Here is a 20,422-nt window from a genome sequence, read left to right on the forward strand (position 1 = left end):
GGCCTGGGGACCTCTAGTGGGAAGACACTGGGGAGAGACATTGAGAAGAGGAAATAGAAATGCAAGGCAGGGCAAAGGGAGTTTGATGATGATAGTGATGATGATTTTTTTAAGAGTATGTGTTGTGAACAAAGTGGGAAAGAACTTGTGCTTATTTACAGTGGATAGACTGGTGCTGGGGCAAGTGAGTACAACATAGAAGTTAGGATGAAGGAGAGATGGAAATGGTGACCAGTGGAGATCAGCCTCAGTGGCCTTCAATACAGACTAAGAAGTGTGACCTTGATCCAGGAGGCTCTGGGAGCCACACTGATCCTTCTTGAACAGGGAGTGACATGGCCAGCCTAAGTTTTAGGAAGGGGGATCTTCTAGCTCTTGGTGGGATGGATTGGAGTGGGGAGAGGCTGAAGGCAAGACAACCTTGGCCTTCACAGCCTAATTGAAAAAGTAGAGCAAACACTTGAATCAGGATGCTTCAGATGGGTCAGATGGGGAAAGAGGGGGAATTTGGTGTGAGAGGCAGATGTTGAAAGGATTTGGGGATGACTTGGATGTTGGGTGAGCACAGAATCCTTGTTTTCCCCAAAATGCCTAGTTTAAGCCCAGTGTCCCAGCATAAGTGAATCATGGAGCTGCCTTTCTGTAGGTCAAAAATGGCCAAATGTGGCTATTTCATGCGGTTCAATGTAAGGTTATATGTGCCTCTTTTTCATATTTGGGAAGTGCCCTGGTTTGGACAGAAAATGATTTGGTCCCCCTAGTTAAACATGGGGAGATATGGCAGAACAGTCTTCTTCAAAGTTCTAAGCTTGGCGACTGGGAGAATGCCCTGGTACCAGAAGGGAATTAGGATTGGGAGGTGGATGATATTGACCTACCTGCTCACCAAACTTGGGACTGACTTACATTTGACTTTCAAATAATTCTGTTCCCTCTCCAAAGATGCAACACTTTCATCTCTGAGGATATTGGAAGCAAAGAAGCTCTGAAGGTGGTTCCTGTATAAGCTCTTGAAAGATTGCTTTCAGTGGCATGACCCGTATGGGAGTGTCTAAGTTCTGGTGGATGTGTTCACGTGTGAGGCTCCCTGCACTGTGGGCATTTCTCACATGGGTGGTTAGAGTAGGTGGCTGACCACCCCAAGGTGCATGGGTCTTGTTCACTTAACTGTGTCCATTAACTGATTTCAGACTCTTTCCTGAAAGACAGCTGGGCTCACAGATGCTAATCCTTATTCACAGTGGGGCTGGGCTTGGGTGTGTCTAGGGGCTCAGTGCAGACCCACCCACCCATGTGTGTATCCCACAAAGGGTGCCCGGCAGAACCACTCTCATTCTGAACCCTGACACATGTGCCTGCTTCATGATTTAAGCAAGTACCAGGTATCTGGTGAAGAAGCAGAAATATCACGGTGATGAAACTCTTTTTAGTTTTATGACATCTTGCTTCAGTCCCTTGAGCGCACAGGTTAACTGCAGGGCTTGCTGTGTGGAGGAGGGAAATGCAGGGAATTACTCCCACTTCTATTTCATGGGTGGAATTACTAGCTATACCAAAGCATCCATTCCCAAGGATAAATAAATGGCTTTGTCAGGTCAACCATGACAATAGAAGATACTTCAGTGGAAACACATTTTTCTGAAATGGTTGCACTCAAGATCATCGGTGAGGGAATGCTCTGTGAGAAAGGTTGCACAGGGAACGTTGACAGATTTCGGCCAGGTGTGGTGGCTCACACCTGTAATCCCAGCACTCTGTGGGGTTGAGGTCAGTGGATTACTTAAGGCCAGGAGTTCAAGACCAGCCTGGCCAACATGGCAAAACCCTGTCTCTACTAAAAATATAAAAATTAGCCAGATGCAGTGGTGCATGCCTGTAGTCCCAGCTGCTTAGGAGGCTGAGGCATGACAATCACTTGAGCTTAGGAAGTGGAGGTTGCAGTGAGCCAAGATCACGTCACTGCACTCAAGGCTGAGTGTCAGAGCAAGACTGTTTAAAAAAAAAAAAAAAAGTACAGGTTTATATTATTGAGTAAGTCCACAGGCAATAGATCCTGGTTTCAGTTTTTAGTGGCCTAATGGCTACAGAAAGAGTCAGTACCCCATCAATGTGTTATGTACCAAGTTTATGGATGAGGAGATCTACAAAACACCAGAGTTACCTAAGTCTCTGTTGTCTTTGATAAAAGCAACACTGGTCTCCTTATAGGTTTTTTCCCTCTTTTGGTAAATGTTCTCATGGGGCAGCAGTGTAGCTCAAGGGTCATTTCTGCATTTTTCTCCTCGATGGCTTATTTCTTTTTGAGAATGAACTACTCCTTTCTGTGTTTCATTATGAAATCTTGAGGTTTTTAAATTCTTTCCGACTACAAAAACAAACAAACAAACAAAAAAAAAACCTCAGTACTTTAGAAAACTGGGAGAACACCAAGAAGAAATGTTGTCCATAATCTTAGCATTCTCTCTTTCTCTTTTTTTTTTTAACCACATTTTTCCCTCCCTGTTTCTAAGCCCACCTACTCAGGGTTACACTGCTCAATTTTGGTGTGAACCTGTCTAGCCTTTTGCTTACTTAAACAATATATCCATAGATTGCTTTGGTGTCAACCTGTCTAGGCTAGCCTTTTGCTTAAACAATGTATCCATAGATTGCTTTTAAACACAAGGATTATACTATAACATTTTGTAACTTGTGCTTTTTGGTTAATATACCTCGATTATCTTTCCAAATCAACCTGTTAGTCTACTACATATTAGTGACTACAGGATTCCATGGACGACTGTTTTACTGGAAAGGGGTCCTGATACAGACCCCAAGAGAAGGTTCTTGAATCTCACACAAAGAATTCGAGGGAAATCTAGAGTAAAATGAAAGGAAGTTTATTAAAGTAAATGAATTAAGAGTGGCTACTCCGAAGGCAGAGCAGCCTCAAGGGCTGCCGGTTGGCTATTTTTATGGTTATTTCTTGATTATATGCTAAACAAGGGGTGGATGGATTATTCATAAGTTTTCCAGGAAAGGGGTGGGCAATTCCCAGAACTGAGGGTTCCTCCCCTTTTTAGACCATATCGGGTAACTCCCTGATGTTGCCATGGCATTTGTACACTGTCATGGCACTGGTGGAGTGTTTTGTTTTGTTTTGTTTTGTTTTAGCATACTAATGCAGTATAATTAGTGTTTAATGAGTACTGAGGACTACCAGAAGTCACTTTAATTTCCATCTTGTTTTTGGTGTGTTTTGGCCGGCTTCTTTACCACAACCTGCTTCATCAGCAAGGTCTTTGTGACCTATATCTGGTGCTGACCTCCTATCTCATCCTGTGACTTGGATGCCAAACTTCCTGGGAATGCAGTCCAGCAGGTCTCAGCCTCATTTTACCCAGCCCCGCTTCCAGATGGAGTTGCTCTAGTTTAAACACCTCCAACCAACTGCATGATGATTTGTTAACATCGCACTGAACATGAGGCAATTCTCAATTTTTGCCCTTACAACAACACTACAGTTAACATCCATATTATTTACTCTTTCCGTCCTGAAGCTAGTGTTACTGTAGGAGCGTCTTCTAGACTTGGCATAACTGGATTAAGTTGCTCTCCAGGGTTCATCCATTCTGCAGTTTTGTCGACAACATGAGCATGCTTAGTTTCCTATCTTGGTATTACTAATCTTCTTGTGTGTGTGTGTGTGCGTGTGCACGCGGCTGTGCACAAAGCTCATAGGTTAGTAAGCAGTATTTCACCATTTAATGGTCATTTCTTGAATCGTGAGGGAAGTTGAGCATCTTTTCATGTTTACTGCCTTTTTGTATTTTTCTTATTCTGTTTACAAATTGTTCATACTTTCTTACTGATTTGATAGCTTTGAGAATAATAGATATTGAACCTTTCTCTGCATGTTTGTTAAGGTTTCTTCTGCCGTTTGTTTTTGTTTGTGGAGTCTTTTAAAAGAAAATGCGTGCTGTCAAATCTGTCAGTCATTTTCCTTTATGGATTCTGAATTTTATAGCATGCTTAAGGTTTTAAATTTTTGAAAAAAGTATTTTTGGAGCCTACCACTCTTGACATTTATTCAGTGATTCAATAATTCAACTAATATTAGAGTATCTACTTAATGTGTTCTGTTCCTACTAATTACCATATCATTTCCTCTTCCCCTTCAGTTCCATTTTGGGCTCCAGTATGTTACTGGCATTCATTCATGATGGCAGCTTTTTAGTAAATTGAATATCACCCTGTTGAAAAGCATGAAAGTTATGGTCTATCCAAGCAGCTGACCAACCTCTTCCAGGAACCCCCGTGGTTTCTGGTCTTTATAACCTTTTTATAGTTCTTTGAGCAGACTGGGTGCTCTTGCGTTTAAAAAAAAAAAACAAACAAAAAAAAACTGATTGTTAACCAAAGTCAAGGGTTTTAGACACACCCTGCTTTAATGAGGTGTGTGAGAACGCAGCAGCAGCAGGATGGCTATAATCTTCCTTCTCCATTATGCCATGTGACCTTGGGCCTGTGCCTCAACCTTTTGTAGTCCCTTCTGCTCAAGTGCAAGACCCAGTCTTCCCTTTTAATGCTGCTCCCATCACTGTTTCTTGGTTTCATGATTCTTCCAAATTTCAGCTTGGGGCTGTGTCTGCTACTATGGTTTTTTGGCTTATCATTTTTCTCTTCTAATCTTTTCTTCCCATCTTTGAGCCTCTTATTTGAAATCCCTTCAAGGCAGGCAGTTATTCATTTGGATTCTTCTTTGTTTCTGCTGGCCCTTATATGTGTCTGCTTCATTTCCTGGTCTCTGTCTTTGAAGCTGAAATTAGAAACCTGCAAAAAAGCATAACAGATGCTAGAATCTCATGAAGTAACAGCCCTGAAATAGCCCAAGTCTACTGGCACAGGATTTGGCCATAATTCTAGTGAAAGCTCACAATGGGGCTGCCCTGACTAACCACATTGGTCCCTGCTTCTCACAAACTTTTGAGGATGGTCTCAGTGTATTGTCATCCCCTTAGCCAAAACCCTTGGCTTTTCTAGTGCCATTTCTCCTCTTTCCCTTTTAGTATTTTGGCATTGAAAGCTTTGGGAAATTTTCAGTGCAAGCCTATATATTACAAATAGGCATTTAAATCTGTAGAAGCTTCAAGCCGACACAGAACAGAAGTCAGGGGTGCTGAAATACATGTAACAGGGTGTGGTAGTGTCAGGTGGCTCAGTTGATAAACAAATGGCTGCCTAGTGCCCTCTGAGACTCCTACAAAGACAGAAACAGCCTCCAGCAATGGAAAGAAGGCAGACAGTTGCCAGATTTTGGTTGAAGTTTCGGGGCTACCAGTTAGTTTTCGTTGTACGTGCATCTGTTAGGTTCTCTGAGTATACCTACCCAATAGGATGGTTGTAAGGATTCAGGGATGAGATTGTGTGTATTAATTACTATGAAGTGCCATCTATACATGGTAATAATAGGTGATTAAATTTCCAAGAATGCAAGGATGGGTATGCAAATAAGCTTGAATATGAGTAAAATTTATAAATGCCCTCAGAGATTTTGCAGATACAGTGCCAAAGAACTTGAGAGGAGAAAGCTTCTGTCAGTCTGGGTATATTGGAGGGGAATGCATAGCATTGATGTTAGTAAATACTCAGTAGTTGATCAAAGCGCTATGAGATGGGCCTCCACTCCCTTTATAAACTTGCAGTGCATCTGAATGATAGTAGAGGACTTTGTTTTAGTCTCCTTTGACCTGGTGGCAAGTGGCTGCAGTGCATCTATATGTACAGGTGGGGCTGTTGCCCTTCCCTGTGTTCAGGTGGGGCCTCCACTAACTGGGGGAATTCCCTTATGCTGGTGGCACATGGACACCCAGGCACATACCTGCTGGTAAGCGAGTCAAAATGCACTTCTTCATAGAAACATGTCACTATTTTAGGTGTACAGGCTGTGTGGGCTGTCCTGGGAACCTAGCGTGGCTAGAATCGTTTCTGCAGAAAAAGTGAATTCTGAATTCCAGACTCAACTTGGAACGCAGCTTGTTTGAACAGGAAGCCCTCACTTAATGCTATAGGAGGATGAGGGATGCTGTTGCAGGGAAAGGGGTGATACAATGAGGCTCTTACTGGATGGATCCAAGAGGTAGCAGCTCCCCTGTGCTGCATTATACTGCACAGCAGGTCAGTTGTAGAGCGACTTTGGTACAAAAGTGCTAGGGAACTCTTCTGCTTTGATTTTTAAAACTTCATTTTGTAAACTTTGGCTTACAGAAAATCCCCACGAAGCCTAAAAAGGGTGGAGACAGCTACAGCAGAAATAGCAGCAGAAAGGCGAGGTGGTTTGATTTGGAGAGTGGTTTCCCAGTTGAGTGTAAATTCTGACTGTGGAGCATATGGGTGTTAGTTGATGAGTGTGGTGACAACTCAAGGAGGGATACTAGCTAATATCCTATGGCTGAAATTTCCTGGAGTCCCTGTCAACAATGGTTGCATTTTTATGAGCAGACACAAAGTGTGTCTTTCATGGACATCATCTGTTAATTTCCCTCAGAGGAAATTTTTTTTTTTTTTTTGAGGGTCTCACTCTGGTACCCAGGCTGGAGTGTGGTGGCATGGTTCACTGCAGCCTCAACTTCCTGGCCTCAAATGATCTTCCTGCCTCAGCTTTCCCTATAGCTGGTGATTTGATTCCTCCTGGAGTGGAGGAACACCAGGGTTCTTGGTCCTCCTGCTGGTTTAGATAAAACAACGTGGACACACGTGGAATAGTTTTAAGGAGTGGATAATTTAATAGGCAAGGAAGAAGGAAGAAGCTCCCTCATACAGAGACAAAGGGAGTCGGTCTCCAAAGCTGAGAGAAGGAACCCCAGTTGGGGCGGAAACCAGCCAGGTATATATAGAGAGGCTGGAGGAGGTGGTGTTTGATTTGCATAGGTCTCGGGATTGGTTTGACCAGGTATGTCATTCATGTAGCCTTAGAAAAAGCTGGCCCTCCCACCCTAGCCTTTTAATATGCAAATGCAGGGTGCCATGATGTTCTACACACATGGGATTATGTGGGGGCGGCCATGTTGCCAGGAATATGTGGGGCAAGGGCACAAAGGCCCAAGGAATCGCCACGTTGGGTGGATATCAAAGGTTGCTGACCTGGCTCTAAGAGCCAGGGCTTTACAAGAAGCGTTTGCAGAGCAGCGTTGAAAACAAACTTCCCAAGGACCCCTTTTCCTTTCCATCTGCCTAAAATAATGTCTTAATAACTTTTACAACACTGGGACACAGGCAAGAACCCCACTACACCTGGCTAATTATTTGATTTTTTTTTCTTTTTGGTAGAGATGAGGTCTCACTTTGTTGCTCAGACTGGTCTCAAACCCTTGGGCTCAAGCAAATCTCTCACTTTGGCCTCCCAGTGTGCTGGGATTACAGGCAAGAACCATTGCACTTGGCTTCAGAGGGAATCTTTGGTTTGCTTTTTGTGTCTCTCACCCTTGATAAAAGGTTCCTATAACTTTATTATTATTATTTATTTATTTATTATTTTTTTGAGATAGACTCTTGCTTTGTCACCCAGGCCAGAGTGCAGTGGTGCAGTCTCGGCTCACTGCAACCTCCACCTCCTGGGTTCAAGCAATTCTCCTGCCTCAGCCTCCTGAGTAGCTGGGACTACAGGCACGTGCCACCACTTCCGGCTAATTTTTGTATTTTTAGTAAAGATGGGGTTTCTACCATATTGGCCAGGCTGGTCTCGAACTCCTGACCTTGTGATCCACCCACCTTGGTCTCCCAAAGTGCTGGGCTTACAGGTGTGAGCCACCGTGCCCGGCCAGGTTCTTATAACTTGAGCTCAAGATAAACTTTTAAAAAAGGAAACTGACTTGCTTTCCAGAAGGTTACTTTTGCCAGGTTACTGACTAGGAAAAATGAGCATTTTAGGGAGACTTTTCTCCCCTTAGATGATATTCACAAGTCTAGGAGCAAAAAAAATCAGCTAATAAAGATCTGTCAAGCACTAACATATGCCTTCTGTTGGGCCATGTCTTTTGGAAGAACCAAAAGGGTATGATACGCAGGCTTTCTTCAAAAGAAGTGTGTAGATGGATAGATAAGATAGATATGCAAAACAATGACTGGAAAAGACAGTATGAAATGAATTGCTGTGCTATAAATCACTTTTGGAAGATGGAGGATATAAATTATACATGTGTGAATGCATACATTTTAAATGGCCATGGGCTTATGTGTAATCTAGACAATTAGTGAAAATTAATAATTTCTGAAAGTGCAGGCTTGAGCTAGTCCTTGAGAGAGGGTGGGGCTATGGGTTGTGCAAAAGGATATGTCAAAATAGAGATTTAAAAAAGACTGCTCCTTCAATTTGATTCCTAACAAGCAAACCTGGAGTTAAACGGAGAGGAACACAATTACTGTTATAAAACATTTCTCAGGTGACTTTAAAAGTCACCTGAGAAATATTTCACATTGGTGGTTTCACCAGTGCTCCACTTGTATTTAAGCTTTGTCTAGGGTGGTAATAAATGGATAGCACATCACTTACCTTTCCTGTGTGTGGTAGGTGTTCCAATAGATACCTGTCATCATGTGGAGTTTCCTGAGGCTCAGTTCCAATCTCACCTTTATCTGTTTCAGAAACTTTCAGTAGCCTCCAGTAGCTTACAGCATGAAGTCTTCTCTCCAAGCAGGGTATTTGGGGTCCTCCATGGTCCGCCTATAATCCTGACTTGCCACCTTTATTTCCTTCTACCCTCCTTTGGACACCAAACCCACAGCCAGCTTACAGCAGGTCACCCCACACGTGCCCTGCCACTGTGTGTCACAGGTGCTGGCTTCTTCCCCTGGTCTATGGATTCTTTCTGTGCATCTTCAAATCTTCTACATCCTTCAAAGCTTTGCTCAAAGTCCCTGCTTCCATGAAACCTTTTCTAACCCTCCAGCCGAAAGAATCTCTGCCATCTCAGGAGTTTCTGTGTCACCCAACCCCTTCTGCTCTTGTGGCTCTTAATACTCTCTTCCTCATTCTGTTAGTTACTGTGCTTCCCCGCTAGCATGAGGGCTGAGTCCCCAGGCCTTTCTTATCTTGGTTTTCCTGCACCTAGCATCATCTTGGACACCTGACCTCTTTGAGAAGGGTGCCTCATCAATCAAAACTGGCAGCCTCCCAGTGAATGCCTTGGGCTTCATGACAAAGCCCTACCCAGGAGGCACCTGGGCCTCTTGTTGCTACCTCTGCATGTTTATTTGGAGGTTTTTACTGATGTCTGTATAGACAACAGATACATGCAGGCAAACGTAGTGTGATTCTTAAAACCTTCATTTTATTTATTTTTATTTTTTTGAGACGGAGTCTTGCTCTGTCACCCAAGCAGTGGTACAATCTCACCTCACTGCAACCTCCACCTCCCGGGTTCAAGCGATTCTCCTGCCTCAGCCTCCCTAGTAACTGGGATTACAGGCATGTGCCAGCACACCTGGATAACTTTTTTTTTGTATTTTTAGTAGAGACGGGGTTTCACCGTGTTAGCCAGGATGGTCTCGATCTCCTGACCTCGTGATCCGCCTGCCTTGGCCTCCCAAAATGCTGGGATTACAGGCGTGAGCCACTGCACCCAGCCATCACTCTGCTTTTTAACAGTCTCTAAGATGTTTATCCGAGGTAGAATCCTCAGAGCAGTTGGAGAAGTAAACAGGCAATCATTAGAGACACTTGGCAAACATCAAAGTCCTACCTGGCTGTGGGTTAAGGAAGTATCTTGCAGAATACTGAGAGAGAGCTGAAATGGGGCACGTCCATGGCTGCATGTTCTGGTATTGAGGAGTGTCCATGGTGTGGTGGTTACCTTGTTCACAGCTGTGAGACTGGCTTAGCAGTTTCAGGTGTGCTATTATCGTGAATCTCTTTCACAATTTACTGTAGAGGATTACTATTCCCAGTCAGTCCGATTTGGGGATATTGGTAGAGTGACCTCCTTTATGGTTCTATGTTGCTGCGTACAGACCATTCCAATATATGTAGTGGCACAAGAACAGTTTATTTTTGTCTCTTGCATTTCTGTGAGTTGACCAATTGTGTGTGTTCCTGTGGCCTGTTCATCTCTTCTGCTGGCGTTACCCTCCCCCTGTAAGCAGAAGACTTCTAAGCCTATTTCTGAAGTTGTTACTCGCCTCTGAGCTCCAGACATAAAGATCCAACCGACTGCTGGCATAGTCAGTGGAATGCCCCAGCCTTGGCATTTCCACAAATGTGGAAATTATCTTTGGTTCCAAATGCAAGGGTTATATAATGTATCCATGTCTTCAGTGCCTGCACAGTGTATGGTACACATAATGGGTTCTGAGCAATATTTGAATCAGTGAGTAAAGAATACTTGTCAAGGCTCACCACTGAGGGGTAGATATATCAATTGTGATACGCACATGTGTGCACACACACAATGGAATACTGAAACAAGTAAGCCAGATCTATGCATATTAACAAGGAAAAACATCAATGCTGAGTGGAGACAAATGTGGAATATGTAGTGCATGCTACCATTTTTCTTAAGTATACAACCAAACAATATTACATATTTACGTGTGTATCTAGTCATGGTACACAGACGTAGATGTGAGGGAATCACTCCACTCAGCAGAGATGGCGCCACTGCACTCCAGCCTGGGCGACAGAGTGAGACTCCGTCTCAAAAAGAAAAAAAAAAGAAAAGATAATGGCTCTCTTTTGGGACAGAGAAAAGGCAATGGAAGAGGGAAGGAACTCTCAACAGTAATGTTTATTTTAAAAAATCTGGAGTGAGTAGGAATAGGCCATAAATATGTTAAACAGGGTGTTGAGGATATGGATGTCTGCTTTAACTCTGTACTTCAAAAAAGTCTGCCATATTTTAAAATTAAAATCTTTAAAAAGAAAACACAGGAATCTATCAGAAGTCAGCAGAAATAAGGCATGTGCTTCACAGGAAATTTCAGTAGGAACTTGGGGAGAGTCACCCTTCTGTGACAGAGATTAAAACCCAGATTCATGGCTCCTGGCCCACTGACTTTTCCAATCCCCTTTGTCATCCTATTGTACTCAGGCCTACAAGGTTTTGTAAAATTGTAATTTTCTAGCCACATTGGTGTTGACTGCTTGTTGCATGTGTTAGTGTAGCTCTGTCCTGGGCATAGGATAGTCTGCTAATATTTAGGGCCTAGCTGCTTGAGTGAGTGTTTTTGACATCTCTTTAAGGAGAATCTGTGTTAGCATCCATATAATGCAATTGGGCCTCACAAAATTTTAGATACCCAGAATGTGGCACTGTGTATCGTCTCAGGACTGATGAGAGAGGCCAAGTCTTGGGAAGAATTGGCTTGACTAGGAACTGTGTCTTAACTGTCCATGCATCTCTCTTGACACCTGCCACATTGGTGCTTAAATATTTATTTGAATTAATGGATCCAGTGTTTTATTAATGTAGCATTGTTAATCAGGATGGGGATGAGACCTTCTCCCTGCAGGTTTAACAGAGAACCTGGAAAGAGCCCTTCCACCTCCACAGCATTTCCTGGGAGAAGCTGCACAGGTTCTTTTACAGGAGATCTCGAAGTTCTGATCTGAGACCTCTGTGTCTGTGGTGGCAGCCTGGCTGCTTTCCTCCGCTGACTGAGGGCAGATGGCTACCTCCTCTTTTTTTGCACTGTTGCTTGCAAGATCCCCAACTTCTTCCTCACCCCCACTGTGATGTTAAGAACCTCACTGTGGGCTCAAAAGCTGCAGCATCCCCAAGTCTTGGTAAGTAAAAAGTACTGCATTCCCACGGAATGGTAAATGAAGCTTTTCTGGAGACTTGCAGTTTATGGGATAGGGAAGTGGATGGATAAGATAATTGTCTTCTCTCTTTCCCCTTCCTATGTCTATTGTGTTAACTGTTACAGTGGTCAAAGGACCAAACTGCTGAAATAGGACATACAGCTTCTCTGATGTGACGCTAAACAGGGCAGGTTACTACTCTGTTGTGACTGGTTGCCACTGCCTGTGGGCAATAGCTCTGTGCTAAACAACATTCACTTGTTAAATGATCTTTGCATAATTTTACAGCTGATTATATCACTGCATGACTTAGTTTTAACCAGTTTAATTATCCCAATTGCAAATTATGTGATTTTAAGAAGGAGGTGATGGGTGAAAGGCTGGTATCCTTGGGAAAAGTAACTGCATTTAAAAAAATGGTCTTTGTTTAGCCTGGGAGTGGGGATGAGGCTGATTTTAACTAGTCATTAGTGTAGGTGTTGCAGATAGATTTTTAAAATTAAAGTTCTAAGGAATATTGCTGTATGAATGTTTTTCTAGTTATATGCAATTTCTTCATTATACTATGAGCTTAGAATATTAGTTAGAAAAATTACCACTGGCTACCTGACCACTCATAGCAGATTATCTAGACAGAACAAGCAGGAGAGGCTAAGAGAGCTGTTGGTGCTGTTAATTACATGCAAGGGAAACTTGGGCATGTTACAGTTCTGAAATGGCAAGTGGGTGAAAATAGACTGAAATCGCTGACTTGGAGTTGGAAGACCTGGGTTCCAGACTCTGCAGTTTCATGGGAAAAGTGGACAGAGCCACTTAAACTTGCAGAACCTCCTGATCCCCTTTATTTTTCTGGAGATGGAATAATATCTACCTTACTTCTCAGAAGAATTGTGAGGGTCAAACTAGACAATGTTTTAAACTCTTCCCAACTAGAAACAGATTGTTGTTGCTACCATCAGAGCAAATGTCGAGATTTGGCTATATAGATTTGGTTTGAAAGTTCCCAGAAGGCAGGAGAAACATAAAGAACTTTGCAGGCCTTCAGTAAGGGAAACAACTGCTGCCTCAGTGATGAATTTCCTGGCCCTGAGAGTATTGAGGCCCAAACTGGATAATCATTTTTGTGCCAGAGATTCAGAAGAAGGGATTTGAAAATTAAGTAGGCAGTTCCTCTCTAACTCTGGAGAGAATAATAAAAATGGTTAAAGCAGAGTTTTAGAAAAGCAAAACTGAGTATAACCCAGAAAGAGAAAGCTAAGGGAGGACGAATGAATTCTGGGTCAAAATTGATACTCGATTCATCCTGAATAAAGGGCCAAAAGGAACACAGAATCTTCTTTTCATTTTACAGGTGGAAAATTGAAGCTCTAGTTGGCAACATGTGCTGCTAAGTGTTAGCAACTAGGTGCCAGATACTGTTCTGAAAACGTCATTATGCCGTGGAATTCTCTCATATGCCTCTTGGAAGAGGTTCCATGATAAACTGAGGCACAGGGAGATGATGTGACTTGCCTGAATCACATAGCTATTAAGTGGCAGTAGTACTATTCTGGCGCTAGGGTCTTACTATGAAACTTCTGTGGCAGTTCGGGGAAATGATGATGACATCTTCTGTAATTCGCATATAACTGTAAACCTTCCTTGGGGTGGACTGGGATGGCATGCCTGGCGGTGAATGAGTTTGAGATTCCTGATTATCTTGGGTATCAGGTTGGTGACACCCACTAGAGGGTTTACCTCCTCCCAACTCCAGCTGTAGGTGGCCATGGTGACCAGCCTTGTAACTGAGCTCATGTAGTTGCAGAATGGTTGAACAGATGAGGGGAAACTCTCTGAGGCTCTGAATTAAAGTTAACTGCTCCCAAACAAGGATTTAATTCTGGCTTGCGTTTGTGCGCTCAGTGCTGTGATGCCCACATGTCACATGCAGCATGCATGCCTGGGATAAACGTGCATATTTGGGTCTTTGTCCTCAGTTCTTGGCACATAGCTCCTAAAACCCTGGGAATCTCTGGAGTGATAAAAGTGTCTTTTGTATGCTACTGAGATGGCTGGTGGCTCCTAGATATTATAATAGTTTCAGGATTGGGGCTGAGTGTCAGAGACCAAGGCATGATTAGAGGGTTGGAACTGTCCCACTCCTTGACCTCTGGCAGAGGAAAGGGGCTGGAGATTGAGTCAATCATCAATGGCCAATCAATCATGCCCATGTCATGAAACTTTCATTAAAAAACTCTAAATGGTGGGGTTTGGCAAGCTTCCAGGTTGGTGAACACGTTGAGGTGCTGGGAGGGTGGTGCACCCAGAGAGCTCACAGAGACTCTGCCTTCCCCCATACCTTGCCCGATGCACCTCTTCTATTTGGCTGTTCCTGAATTACATTCTTTATGATAAACGGATGGTAGTAAGCAAAGCACTTTCCTAAGCCCTACGAGCTGTTCTAGTAAATTACTGAGCCTGAGGAAAAGTATCATGGGAACTCCCAGAAGTACAGGTGGGAACCTTAGACTTGGCACTGGCAATGGGTATGGTCTTGTGGAACTGGTTTCTTAATCTGTAGGGTCTGGACCAACTCCAGGTGGTTAGTGTTAGAACTGAATTGGAGGAGGAACACCCAGTTGATGTCTGGAGAATTGGTTCTTGGATGGAAGAAACCCACACATCTGGTGTCAGAAGTGTTGTGAGTAAAAACAGTTCTTTGCCTAAACTGGCTGTTTTCTTCCTCAAATTTGCAAGTCTTTCCCTTGTATTAAGGTGGTAGCGTTCATTTTTCTAACTGAAGTAAAATGAGCATGTGTTGTTTAGTGGTCTTAGCTCCTAGGAGGGACAGAAGTTGGAAAGGATATCCATGAATAGAACTTAGGTCCCGATCCTACAGTTAATATTAGGCCGCACATTCCTTTGAGGCAGGAAGGATTGGGTCTCACAGTATGTTGCGTGACATTAGTATATCTTATCAATCTGCACATAGCCTTTACTTTAAGCAGAGGAAACACTTAGGTTCTTGACCTGAATTGGTTTTAAACAATGAATTGTACATGTCGATAGCTCCTGATAACGTGGAATATCCTTCTAAATTTTTCTCTGTTCACGTATTTGGAGTTTTAAGATGCATTTTCCCACTAGAAACAATCTTTTTGCAGGTCACTGTTTCCAGGTCAACCTGTTGGTCCATAACACACTTGAGCTTGTAATATTCACAGTGTAAGGCTGAAGCCTAGATCCTGGAATCCAGTAACCACAGGGAATAGGGTTTGGTCCATGGTTTAGTGAGGACTTATGTCTGGCACTTTGCCTGCCTCCTGTTATATTTAACCCTCTCTTCAACTCTACTCCAGCCCTTGGTGCCTTTGTGGGTCTTGAGCCCCATCACACTTGAGGCTACCTTAATCTATGATAAAAATACATTTCCTCTTAGCTGCCAATCTCAACTGTTTTTCTGCAGATGACACTGAACTGACTTATATGGGTGTAAATACTAATATATCATATTTCTTTTAGAGGTGTATTTTCATTTTTAGAAAAGAATTTTGTTAAACCAAGCAAATTACTTCTTGGTAAAATTTCAGGTTCCATAACCAAGAATTTGGGAAGTATGAAATATGAATTGATGAGGCAAGAAAGACCATCAAGCTAACCTCAAACTCTTCTCTCCATCCACAGTTGTCTTTTTGTATACAATTGTGAATTCCTCAATTGCGGGCTATATTTTTTTTTTTAACAAAGATTACAGAACAGAGGGGTGGAATAGAAAAGGTTGCATGTGTGAATCAGAATGTCAGATGTTACTTGGACTGAAAAAATTTCCCCAGAAATAAGACTTTTGTCCCCATATAAGCCTTTTTGTCCCAGGACACCTGATTTGTTTACTGTGACCAAAACTAAACACAAAACACTGAGATCAGCCCCAAAGTATGGCAACCCTTTATATGGGAGAGAGGTTTTAAATTGTATTACAGTGCAGGGATTGTGTACCTTCACAATGAGGATGTTTCTCTCTTATGGTGTTTTCCTCCCTTTTCCCACCACCTTTACAGTAGCTGGTAGAAGAATCACCTATGTGTACAGTGTATGAATCAGCTGAAAGAATCCTGAGCCCTCAGTTAGCTTTTGTTGGCTGTTAGCTTGTTATTTTAAAATAGTAGGTCTTTGTTTTCTTAAGGGTTGGGCAGCCTCCTATTGGGAGCACGAGCTTGGAGGGTCCTTTTGGCTCTGGGAACAAGTCATCTGTGGTCAGCCAATCCTCTGGTGACTTTAGATTAGGAGATAATTCATTCTGAGGGCTGCTGGCCCCAACAGAAGGACCCACTGAAGAGGCTGACCTAAATCCAGGCGTTGTCGACCTTAGGAGAGGTGAAGAAGGAGGAAGGGAAAGCTGGTGAAGTCACCTGAGAAAACAGAGCAGATGCTTTCTTGGAAGGCGTGTTTGAGTTTCTGGTGACTCATAACTTTATTCCAAGTTTAGCTTGCTACTAGCTGCATGAAAATACATGTATTTTTAGATTCTACCTCCTAGTCATGTTTTGGCTTAATGATCAAATTCAGTATTTTAAAGAAATACCCAACATGAAATGTGGAGCTTCCCACAGAGTGGGATGGGCTGGCACATGACTTAATGATGAAAGACCCCTCCTATGCCTTCCTTCTTGCTGCACGGACACCTCAGCAACCTGGATGGGAGGGCCAGGCCCTTGTGCTTATTTTGAAGTTCTCTTAGTATGGGAACTTGCTTCAACCCAGCTTATCATCCCATCCCAGCATGGGAACCTGGCACCATCCTTTGTACATAGCAAGTGTTGTGTAAATGTTAATTGTTTAGTATAACTCCATTGAGGATTTTGATTCAGTAGGCTTTTTCAGTTTGTCCCCCTTCCTGTTGTCATCGTCTAACTTGAACAGCTAATACTTGAGGTGGCTTCTGGTGACTGTGGATGGCCTACAAGTAGCATGTGGCCTCTTACCAAACCGTGACTCTTGGGGGCAGCTTTGGGCAACTCACCATTGGTTTCCCCCACATGCTCTATAAAAATGTCTGCCCTTGGAATAACATATTGTCAAGAGCATTGAAAGGATGCTGGGAGGGAAACTGATGTAGAGTGAGGAGAGGCTCTCCTGTAGATTTACTCTCAGGGAGGTAGTTACTTTGATTGGCTGCCCTGGAAATGAGGCAGCACCTCCCCCTACCCCACAGATGTCCTCCTTGAGCCTAGATGCAGATCCTTTAAGAAACTGTGTAGTTAACTCACTTGACCTTGTCACTAATACCAAGTTGCTGTAGTGTCAGTCTGGTCCCAACGGCTTGCTGAGGTATTTACTCGTAGTTCCTTCTCTTGTGTGTCTTTTTAAAATGGTACTGGTTGGTGGGTTAATGAGTCCAGAGCTTGTTTGGGATGATAAAAATTCTAGAGATGGACAGTGGTGTTGGTTGCACAATAATGTGATTGTATTCAGGGCCACTAACTTGTACATTTAAAAGTGGCTAAATTGTAAACTTTATATTTACTACAATTAAACTAAAATTGTAAAAATGGCACTGGTAACAGGAGCAGCCCCTCCCCATACTTGTCATCTCAGGCATCTGAGTTGTGACTGAATAGCACCATTGTGTCCCTGTGGCAACAACCCCTCTGCCCTAGGATAAACTGATGCTGGCAAAATTAAGGAGGGCAGGCAGGAAGGCATTCCACTGGACACTGCCCAGCTGGGCTGTTGTCCGGGGGTGACATAGCAGATGCTTTGCCCTGGACTTGGACAGTCTGATTCCACTGCTACAGAGGCTCCTGTCCATCCCATGCCACCTTTTGCTGCCAGCTCCCTCGAGGCCTGGGCTTCTTCCAGGAGCTGGAGAGTGGCAGGTGGCTGTGCAGAAGAGGAGTCAGCCATTCATAGTCATCCATTCATATTCTCCAATGCCAGTGAGACCAACAGGTATTTGAAAGGGAATGTGATTTCTGTATCCCAGGGTCTGAGGGAAGGGCTCTGCCTCAAGGGGGAGAATTTGAGGAGTTTCCTTTTGGAGCACTCTGTCTTTTAAGTGGAAGTGTGAGAGGGAGGAGGTGATTGGTCCAAGGACGAAGGGGTGGATGCTCTCATCCCCATCTTCTTATACCTGGAGAATGTGGAACAGCATTCTGTGGAGGAAGAGATACCACAAGTTAAATGTGGCACATTTTCCTAGAATATGAGTTATGAAAGATTCTGGGGGAGACAATAAAGACACACATGTGGTGAGGGTGTAAAGCAAGATGGAAAATTCTCTTTCTTAAACTTTTTATTGAAGTAAGATTTATATCCAGAAAAACACAGAAGTGTATGTCTAACTTGATGTATTGTCACATACTGAACCCACTGATGTAACTAGAACCTGATCAAGAGACAGAACTTACCAGCATCCCAGAAGTTTCCTTTGCATGCCTTTGCAGTCACTTTGCCCTTCCCCAGAGTCGCTTGTCCTGACTTCTAACACCATTGTTTACCTTTGCCTATTTTTGAAGTTTCTGCAAATGGAATAGTTTAGTATGTTTTCTTATGTCCACATTATGGTTGAGATGTGTCCTTGCTGTTGCATGTAGTGGTAGCTTCTTCCTTCTCCTTGCTGTATAGTGTGCTGCAGTGTGAATATACTGGGATGTATTCGTCCATCCTACTGTTAATGAACATTGGGTTTTTTCTAGCTCTTGGCATTTACAAAAAAAAAGCTGCTGGGCATAGTCTTGTACTTGTCTTTCGGTAAACATATGTACGCATTTCTTTTGGGCATATATCTAGGAGTAGAATTGCTAAGTCGTGGTGGTGGGGGCGGATCTTGTGCTCAGCTTTCGTCATTTTAAAAACTATGTAATTAAGCATTATGAATCTATAGGAGATGAATGGGAGATGCAGTATTCCTGAAATGGGCTGGACCATTGAACTCCTTTATTTTTGTGTGTGCGCGTGTGTGTGTGTGTGTGTGTGTGTTGCCTTGATCACTGATCACCTTAGCATCTCATGGTAGGCATGAAGTTTAAGCATCTGGATGCAGGGCCACTCTGAGTTACAGCCTCATTTCTCTTAGAAAAGGACTTCCGAGTTGCAATCCAACATGCCATGAAGTAGCAAGCATCTCTGGTTTCTGTAACCCTGTTTATGTGCAAAGCTATGGTGTGTTATACAAACTTGAACACACAGAGTGACTTCAGGTTTGATGAACTAGGAAAAAAAAATTAAAGACCCACAATAAGAATTCAAGTCACTGATGTAAGTTGTCTTTTTTTTTTTTTTTTTTACTTTGCCACAATAAATTAACCCTAAACAAAAATGCCAACTGCCATTTACTAACCCCATTCTGTTTCCTAAAAGAGGAGACATTTTAACAAGGGCATCCTCACAGCATAAAGAGTAGTCTGTTACATATAAAGACCAATGACATCTTTACAGGCATAAAAAGGAAATGTATTTGAAAAATATTTCTAATGAGGAAAAATTGCCAAAATCTTATTTTATGCATATATATATATAATATCTGGTGTTTTTTATATATATCAGTGTTTTAGTCTGGGCTTCTTTATTTTTCAGTGTAATAGAAAGTGAAGTGTGAATGTCCCAGCTGGTTTTTTATCACAATCATTGTCAAGCCACTCACTGGACGTTACTTCACCTGATTGGGAATATTCTGAACTATGGAGAGACACACACAGGGAGCTTCTGACTGCGTCTCTGGCTTTTCCAAAAGGAGCAGGAAGGCAGCCGGGGCAGTGTGTGGCTAGTTGATAGGAGAGGAATCCTATGACCACCTTTTGGAATTGTCTTATTTAGACCAACTGCTGGATCCCCTTTGCTCATTTCTAGGAATTTGACAAGCCCAAGACTATGTCATGACAGGGACAGGAAGCACAAGAATGGATGTTGGTGTGTCCTGAATATTCCGTGCTATGAAAAGCTTGGGAGGTCTCACCAGATGGCTGCTGTGGCTGTGTGATCTTCCCTGCCTCTCCTCCTGCCACACCTTTCCCTCCTTCCTGTTTTACCCGCATGCTACTGAGGCAAATCTTGTGTCTTTGGTGGCTGGTGCCCCTTACTTTCAGGGTATTTGAGCATAGAGGGAACATGGTATGATCGTTCACTGCCACCTTCTCAGCCATGTCAGCTCACAGTTCAGCTCCCTTTCCATTCAGTTCTGCAGCCAGGGGAAGGATCTTTATGTCCTCCTGAGTGTTTTCCCTTAGCTTAGCAGTGAGTGAACTCTGCCTCTGGCTGCAGGGTACTCTCTGGCATGCCTTTTGCAATTAAAAAGAAGAAAAAGGAGGTATCTTGCCAACTCTTCTTTCTTATTGACCTCCCAACTGTGGCTTCTTCTGAGACTATTTTTCAAATAATGAGATCATCGAGGAGATGTCATAGAGGGTTAACAGGGGTTATCCTTGAGGCCTTCCTGGATTCCAATTTCAGTTTGCGGTCAGACTTGCTGAATCAAAGTCCAGCCCTTCTGATCATTCTGCAGCGTGGCATGGCCTGGCCTCTGATGTGCATTTAGTGGTAGAGCTGCACATTGCCACTGATACTTCTTTTGAAATGGGCTGGTGGTGGCAGGAAGGAATGCCAAGAGCTGGAAGCTGTTGGCCTGGGGTTCTGGCTCCATGCTCCTGTTAGAGATGAAAACTTGTCACT

General features: G+C 43.1%; 1 protein-coding gene across 2 annotated transcripts in view; it reads left to right on the forward strand.

Moving 5' to 3' along the window:
• Positions 1-20,422, forward strand: part of MYO5B (myosin VB) — a 401,963-nt gene that overhangs the window by 96,443 nt on the left and 285,098 nt on the right. The window lies entirely within an intron of this gene.

Source organism: Trachypithecus francoisi, unplaced genomic scaffold, assembly GCF_009764315.1.
Source record: "Trachypithecus francoisi isolate TF-2019V2 unplaced genomic scaffold, Tfra_2.0 Lachesis_group19, whole genome shotgun sequence".
Taxonomy (NCBI): Eukaryota; Metazoa; Chordata; class Mammalia; order Primates; family Cercopithecidae; genus Trachypithecus; species Trachypithecus francoisi.